Consider the following 9,090-nt stretch of genomic DNA (forward strand, 5'->3'; position numbering starts at 1 on the left):
TCCATGTGAGAGCAGCCACATAGGCTCACTTTTCAACAGATTTCGTCTTCATTCACGAGGTGGCTGCTCTCACATGCAACAGGCCATCCACAAAATGCCTTCGCATTGGACGGTAGCAAATAGCAAATCCAACAGGAAAGATTAGCTTCTACAATAGATTATCTTAGCTTCAACCGTAGATGGCTACACAATTTTAAAATGCACCACCTAGACTATCTTAACCAGAGGTTCAACTCAGGTAGATTTTTTGAGAATTTCGGTTAAGTTTTTACCGTAAAATCGACCCAAAGTTGGGTCAGGTTGATTCCTAATCATTCTTAAGCAAAAGCTCAACCTGACCCAACTGAAATTTCGTGGCCATTCTTAACCATCTGACCAATATCTACTAAAACAAACACCAAAAAAGGCAAGCTGTATACTTACTACTTGATCGTAGCCTTAAAAGGCATTTTTTGGGTCCTAAAAAGGGTCACACGAGAGCATTTTTTAAACAACCCACATGGTCTTTTGTCCTATCCCGAAGAGAAACTGATGATGCAGGTGCATCTCACTATATCACGAAGATCAACAGTCAAGATCGTCAGAAACTTGATCGGGTTACCCAAGACCCTTGGATCACCAATCAGACAATCCATATCGTTGATCCGAAGTAATGCCTTATCATGTTTTTAGAAGCCGATCATCCTTAGATTGGAAGATATCAGATTACGTCCAAATCAACGGTCCACGCTGATTACTGTGTTTAAAGAGTCCTAAATTATTTTTATTTTCTTTATTAGTTATTTTTGTACTTTTTAAGTTTGCGACCTGGATGAAAGTTGAGTTTATTTCCGAGTTCTAGTTGGATTAGGATAGTAGTTGGAGTTAGATTAGGATTACTATGCAAATGTTGTAATATTTGGTGGCCTTACTTGCTCTTATTAATAAAATAATGTTTTGGGAATTCAATTTTTATGGCATTTAAAGAACATGTTTTAACCAAGTATGAAAATGCTTGATGACAATAGAGCCATTGGTAGCAAGTGTGTATGCTACTTACCCTTAGACCACCTATCACATTAGGATAGAGATCCTAGGGCAAAGTGTGGACACACTAGGCATGGTCCTATATAAACTCAGGCCTTTGGTAGTGATAGGATTAACTCCCTTAGTGGCTAGCGACAGGTCAGTGCAGCCCGTGTGTGAATCAGGATGCTGTCATGTGCATGCTGTGAGGGTTTGGGGTGGAATTAGAAGATTTGTTGAGGGCATCGGCCTATGTTGTGGGGAAGAGTTGTAACAGTATCGTTTACAAGGTGGTGGTTGGAAGAGGCATATCGGTGGCCGTTAGGCGGTTGAGCGACGGAAGTGGGTTTTGGAAGTTTAAGGATTTCGGATCCAAAGTGGAAGCCCTGGCCGGGATCCGGCACCCGGATAGAGTCCGGATCCGGGCTTACTATTACGCCACTGACGAAAAGCTTTTGGTTTCAGATTTCATCTCACATGGCACTTTGCATTCCGCTTTGTATGGCATGTTTCCGCTTGTGTTTCTTAAATTTCGGGCTTCGGATTTTGCGTTACCTAGTTTTTTAACCCAATATCCATCACGCAATGAGGCCCACCTTTGGGTTGATCAAAACCGTCTATTTGATGACCCTTGCTTTGGATTCTTTATGGTGCAAAAATCAAGGCAATCACGATTGTAACATCAAAGTCATTTCTCCAGGGTTTACATTCCGAAGTCATTGGATGTTATGTTAAATCATTGCCGGGAATTTTGGGCCTTTGGAGATCCAAAGCGAGGCCTATGAGATGGACGCTTCAGATAATTCAGAGTGGGACCCCTTATGATGTTGTGACTAGGGGTGCAACTCGGGTCAGGCAGGTCGGGTCGGGTTGGGTTTTTTTTCCGGAAAACCCACGATTCCCAAACCCGGCCCTACATATAATAATTCTCGAGTCGGGTCGGGTTGGGTTTTTTCACGTTGACTTGTTGAAAAAAAAAACAAATCTTCACACCAAAAATCTCTAAATTTATGTAATCAAGTGTATAAATTTAAGAAAGAAACTATATTTCCACATCACAAGCATGATCACCTCAATGAAAATAGTTATATCAATATATTGAAAAATAATTTGCTATGCTAATCAAGAGATAATTAAAAATGTCATAGTACACCTACATAAGTCGGGTCGGGTTTCAAGTTTTTTTTTCCTTTAAACCCGACCCTATCCAAGACCCATGATTTCTAAACCCGACCCATGCTATTTTTGGGTTGGGTGATTGCAACCCTAGTTGTGACACGCCTCTTTGTGTCACAGTGAGGTCACACCCTACTCTGATATATTGGCCAATATCTGTGTTACAATTTTTTTTTGGAGGTATCTTGGATGAAAATGCAGGGTTAAATTGAGATGATTTAATTCCCACGGTTGAATTTTTGTCAGCTGAATATGGGAAACCAAAACTGATATCCATGGGGAATTTTTGGGTGTTTTTCATTTAAATGGACCGGCGAAACTATAGCCGATATCTGTATGATGTGGGCCCAGGAGATGCATATCGGGCTTACCTGTAGGCTATTAAATGGAATTTAATACTTGTTTTGGCATTGTCACTTTTTCTGTACCTATTGTTGCTTTTTCTGAGGAGTCAAATGGACGTTTCGGTAAATATGTTTTTTTCACAGATGTGGGTAATTTGGGATGTTCTTGTTAGGGGAGTTTCGTTTGTTTCCTACTCTCCTCAACTACCCTTTCATTTATAGCTTCTTATGTTTGGAGTCTCTTATTAACTGTTTTTTTCTTTTTTACTGTTAGACCGAAAATCGGTAACAGGTACAGCAGTGACGTAAGAGCTAAGCTGGATAACCAAAGGAGCTGAGTCCTGGGGGACCGGAGTGAGCGAGTAGTGAAGTGGCTAGAAGCGAGTCCTGCTATGAGGGCTGAGTCCTGCACAAGGCAAGCGAGGTCAGAAGACCAACCCGGGTTTTACTCCGGACAGGCCCTTCGACACTCAAGTCAGTATGAGCAGGAGTGAAGGGGAGAAGTCTAAGAGTTTTGGGTGGAGAGGGTTTTTCGCATTACCTATTGGTCTGAGCTTTGATCCTGTATTTATAGGAAAATCTGGTGAGGTGTCCTGGACAGGTGTCCAGGACAGGTGGCGGCCTGTGAGAGGCTGCAGCTCACCTACTCTGGGACAGGTGGTGGCCTGTGAGAGGCTGCAGCTCACCTACTCTGAGACAAGTGGCGGCCTGTGAGAGGCTGCAGCTCACCTACTCTGGGACAGGTGGCGGCCTGTGAGAGGCTGGTGTTTTCACACCCCATCAGTTGCCCCCCAGTTTCCCAAGTCATTGAGAGACTTGGGAAAGTGTGATCAATCGATTCTCTTAACGGGTAGGCATTCTCTGGGAATGAGTCAGAAAACTAAGTCCGGAGATCCAGTCCGGAGTCCGGCTGGAAGTGGAGTCCGGAGATCCAGTCCGGAGTCCGGCTGGAAGTTGAGTCTGGAGATCCAGTCCGGAGTCCGGCTGAAAGTGGAGTCCGGAGATCCAGTCCGGAGTCCGGCTGGAAGTTGAGTCCGGAGATCCAGTCCGGAGTCCGGCTGGAAGTTGAGTCCGGAGATCCAGTCCGGAGTCCGGCTGGAAGTTGAGTCCGGTTCGGACCGGACTGGTTTTTGTCGTTTTGTTGAAACGCGTTATATCCAGTTCGGATTTTGCCGGACTGGTTTTTGTCGTTTTGTTGAAACGAGTTATATCCAGTTCGGATTTTGCCGGACTGATTTTTGTCGTCTTGCGGCCAGTCCGGTTCGGACCGGACTGGTTTTTGTCGTTTTGTTGAAACGCGTTATATCCAGTTCGGATTTTGCCGGACTGTTTTTTGTCGTCTTGCGGCCAGTCCGGTTCGGACCGGACTGGTTTTTATCGTTTTGTTGAAGCGCGTTATATCCAGTTCGGATTTTGCCGGACTGTTTTTTGTCGTCTTGCGGCCAGTCCGGTTCGGACCGGACTGGTTTTTATCGTTTTGTTGAAGCGCGTTATATCCAGTTCGGATTTTGCCGGACTGATTTTTGTCGTTTTGTTGAAACGCGTTATATCCAGTTCGGCTTTAAGGATCCAGTACGGAGTGCGGAGCATGGAGTACGGAGCATGGAGTACGGAGCAGGGAGTACGGAGTACGGAGCATGTAATCCGGAGCAGAGATGTGAATTTTCATGCACGTAGGAACACGCGCGTGCTTGATCGTATTTTTGAGTGGGAGAATGTATCCGTCATAAATATGGGACACGTGGCGCCATTCGAGTGTCCTCGAGATGCGTGCGTCGTATTTAATGCTCCACCGCCTCTGAAAAGCTATAAAAGGAGGTTTACCCCCTTTCATTTTTTACTTTTTACTTTTCATCTTTTCTTCTTTTTCTTGCTCTGGGAGCTTCGACTTCTCAGTTCTCAGTTCTCAGTTCGCAGTTCGCAGTTCGCAGTTCGAGTTACGCAAGGACTTGACGAGCTCCACTCACCGGTATTCCTCTCAGCCCTTCTCTTTACTACATGTCTGATAGTAATTCGAGTTCCGAGTCTGGTACGGAGTCTTCCACTAGCAGTAGTTCAGAATTTAGGCCGCCACAGGAGCCTGTAATGGCTAGGACGTCTGCTAGGGTAGATCTTGTAGATAGCGACGACGAAGGGGACAAGGAGGAGGTGTTTTTAGACTTGAACGCCACTCCACTCCCCACTGGTAGTCTCTCCCGAGCAGAAGGGAGTGTTGAAAGTGACGTTGCTGAGGCGTCTACAACATTCCCTCCTGGTCAGGCGGTGGAGGTAGTCGCTAGAGCGCGGATGGATGCCAACCCAAAATACAACCTGGGAGCTCTAGTCGAAGAGAACTACCTCACCAGGTCCATGCTAGGCGACATTAGGAATAAGTACTGTGTGCCTCCAAGATTTGAACTGAAGGCAGCTATAGAGGGAGACAGAGCCTGTAACGAGAGTCGAGATCTCTGTATTTATGAGGAGTCGATGAGGGCGGGACTCCGATTTCCTTTGCACCCATTCTTCGCAGCGGTGCTTCGATACTACGGACTGGCCCCAGCTCAAGTAGCTCCGAACTCATGGAGACTACTGACTGGGTTCTTGTATCTTGTCCACGGCCGGTTAGAGAGGAGCGTGAGCTTGTCGCTATTCCGTGCTTGTGCACATCTGAAGAGGCATAAGGAAGGGGGCTGGATCTATATCAGCCAGCGCCCTGAACTCAAAATCATTACCGGCATCCCCTCGTCAATACATTCATGGAAGAATAGGTTCTTCTACGTCGAGGATAAGGAGGTCAGTGAGCCCTGGCCTGTCCCTCTAGTGTGGGACACTCCGGACACTTCCAAATTAAGTCGAAAGCCGCTCCTCGAGAGTGAGGACAGAGAGACTTTCGCCTTGATGCGGAAGGAGATTGAGCAATCAGGCCTTATCCGCTGTGCAGAGTTCTCAGGAGAGGAGGTGCTAGTTGGACTGGGCGTGAGTGCCGCGACTCCAGAACGTATGTAGCTAGACTTGTCTTTAGAATATGTTTACTTTTATATGCTTGCTTCTGACTGCTTGCTTGTCTGGCAGAAATGAAGAAACAATCGACTGTCGAGAAGATAAGACAGGGAGCCCAGCCACGGGCACAGGAGGGTGCTGCACAGGCACAACAAGAGCGCCAGAAGAGAAAGGCGACTGTACTGGCGAGTCCGGCCCCATCACAGGGCACTCCTCCACCCCCATCCCAGAGGGCCAAGACTACGGTGAAGCTAATAGGCCCTTTTGCTCAGGGCGGTGGCTCTTCTAAGTCCGGTGGTGCTTCTACCGGAACCGGTTCTGGGGTTCGTCCTCCTACGGGGCTTAGTGAGCACGTCTTTCGACCCAATTGGACCGTTCTGAAGGATGACACTGCCCTAGGCGAGAGCCGAGTAGCGGCAGAGATCATGAGCAAGTGTTTGCTGCGGAAGGACAAGCAACAGATCCTTCACGAGCCGCCAGCTACAGGAGAGGAGGCTGTGCTATCCTCAGCTTACCAGGTAAGGAAGAGGTGATCCGTTTGCTAACTTTCTGCCCATTTCTTCCTTTTACCATACTGATGCCTGTTTCTTTCTTCAGATCTTGCTCTACTACAATGACCTCAAGGAGAAGAGTAAGAAGTTCTCCCAAGCTATTACTGCATCTGAAGAAGTGAACGGAAAGTTGGCAGCTGAGGTGCAGGAGCTTCAAACGAGCATCGGGCGAGTAGAGGAGGAGAAGAGGTTGTTGATGGAGGATCTGGCCTCAGAGAAGAAGAAACTGGTCAAGGCTGCTGAAGCCATGGAGGCTCAAAGAGGAAGAGCCAAAGAGAGGCAGGAGACGGCAGTGAAGGAGGCCACAGAGGCGAAGGAGGCTGAACTTTTCAGCCTGTCGAGCGAGGCTTATAGTCTTGGATACTACGACTGCCTCCAGGAGCTCCAGGCCTGCAATCCAAACTTATTGATGCAGAACATGACTCTCCCTGCCAGGCCGAAGATTACTGATGAGGAGCCAGATGCTCCTACTGATGCTCCTGCTGACATCACCTCTCTTCCAGATGCTTAGTATTATTTTATTTTTTTGTTTATTTTGACCTCTTTTTGTAATGGTCCTTGAGACCCTACAGCTCTTACCAGCCTCTTTAAAGTGATTTTTGTAATGGCCCTCGAGGCCCCACATATTCTGATCAATGAAATCACATTTGTCTATCTCTGATATATCTCAACTGAGTGATTTGCTCGACTTGTCTTTTTAATTTTGATAACCTGGGACTGAGGCTGTTGATAGTCGAATTGTGACGAGCTGGTTTTCTAACAAGTACCCAAGTTCGGGAACAACAAGTACCCGAGTTTAAGAACTGGGTTTCCAGCAAGTACCCAAGTTTTGTGAACTGGGTTTCTAGTGAGTACCCAAGTTTTGTGAACTGGGTTTCCAATGAGTACCCAAGTTTTGCGAACTGGGTTTCCAATGAGTACCCGAGTTTTGTGAACTGGGTTTCCAATGAGTACCCAAGTTTTGTGAACTGGGTTTCCGATGAGTACCCAAGTTTTGTGAACTGGGTTTCCGATGAGTACCCGAGTTTTGTGAACTGGGTTTCCAATGAGTACCCAAGTTTTGTGAACTGGGTTTCCCATGAGTACCCAAGTTTTGTGAACTGGGTTTCCAATAAGTACCCAAGTTTTGTTAACTGGGTTTCTAGAGAGTAAGAGTGAAACAAAGTCTGCAAAAAAAGATTATTTATTTATAACAACAAATTTACAAATTTACAAAGTCACCTTTTTACGCCGTACATTTTGTCTATTGATAATATCTCCTGAGATTTTTGGAGTTCCATGCGTGAGGTAATAAGTGCTCCTCCAGTGTCTCCAGCTTATAGCTTCCTGGCCGGATAACTTCTTTCACTCGATATGGCCCTTCCCAAGTCGGGGAGAGTTTCCCGACTTTCGTCGGTTGGGAGACGGCTGCCTTTCTCAGGACCAAATCTCCTGTCCTGAATTCTCTGGGGCGAATCTTGGAGTTGTGATAATTTGATACCCTCTGCTTATAAGCGGCGACCCGGATTCGAGATTCTTCCCGGATTTCTTCTAGTAAGTCGAGATCGGCACGGAGCCCGTCGCCGTTAAGCTGCTCGTTGAAGCTGGTGATTCTGGGAGACGGAGCGCCTATATCGACTGGTATCACAGCCTCAGTACCAAAGGAAAGGTTGAATGGCGATTCACCAATCGTCGTGCGAGGAGTAGTGCGGTAAGCCCACAGAACGTGATAGAGCTCATCTGCCCATCGGCCAGCTTTTTCATCCAGCCTCTTCTTTATCCCCTGAAGCAGGATTCTATTAGTTACTTCCGTTTGCCCATTGGTCTGGGGGTGAGCAACCGAAGTGAATCTCTGTTCAATCTTTAGGTCCGAGCAGAACTTTCGAAAGTTCCGGCAGTCGAACTGTTTGTCGTTGTCTGTGATCAAGATACGGGGAATCCCAAATCTACAGACTACTGCCTTCCAGAAGAAGTTCTGCACATTCTGCTCAGTGATCTGGGCCAGAGGTTCTGCCTCCACCCACTTAGTGAAATAGTCGATCGCCACTACCACGAACATGCGCTTTCCAGAGGCCGGTGGGAAAGGGCACAGGATGTCCATCCCCCATACTGCGAAGGGGAGCGGACTAATAATTGGATCCATTGCTACGGCGGGCTGGTGGATGGTAGGAGAGAACTTCTGACACTTCTCACACCTTTTAACCAGATCCAGGGCATCATGCCTGATAGTAGGCCAATACAGTCCTCTGAGAAGCACCTTTATCGCCAGAGCTTTGCCCCCCAGATGTTCTCCGCAAATTCCTTCATGAGTCTCTTGTAGTGCATACGCGGCGTCGCTCGGCCTCAGACACTTCAGATATGGGAGAGTATATGACCTTTTGTATAGATTGTCACCACTGAGGGAGAATCGGGCAGCTCTCTGTATCACCTTACGAGCTTCTTTCTTATCCTCCGGGAGTCTAGCATCGCGCAGATAACCTATGATCTCATCCATCCAGCACGGCTCATCTTCCACCTGCATGACTTCCATGGCTTTACTGTCGATGCTGGACCTCTGTAGAAACTCCATGTGTATGCTTCCGAGAGTGGTATATCCAGAGGCAGCCAGTTTTGACAGCACGTCAGCTTTGGCATTCTCTGTTCTTGGCACTCTGATGACCTCGAAACTTGCAAACCTGCTGGAAAGTTGGCGAACCTTGGCGAGGTATTTAATCATATGCTCGTCTCGGGCTTCGTAGACCCCTTGGATCTGGTTTGCTATCAGCTGCGAGTCGGAGTATGCTTTCAATTTTTGGGCGTCGTTCTGAATCGCTAGGCTCATTCCGGCAAGGAGGGCCTCATATTCCGCCTCATTATTTGATGCACGGAACCCGAATCTCAGGGCGTAATCCGCAGTGAACTCATCAGGCCCAGTGAGGATGAGGCCAGCTCCACAGCCGTTTTTATTTGAAGATCCGTCGACATATTCTTCCCAAGTCGGTGTGCTGGTTATTGAGTCCTGTCCGGCTGAAGGTGGCTTAATTTCCGTCAAAATTTCCTCTGTCATACGCTCTTCA

The sequence above is a fragment of the Tasmannia lanceolata genome, unplaced genomic scaffold (genome assembly GCF_043159265.1).
Source record: "Tasmannia lanceolata isolate RefF3 unplaced genomic scaffold, GAP_Taslan_0.1 ptg000015l, whole genome shotgun sequence".
NCBI lineage: Eukaryota > Viridiplantae > Streptophyta > Magnoliopsida > Canellales > Winteraceae > Tasmannia > Tasmannia lanceolata.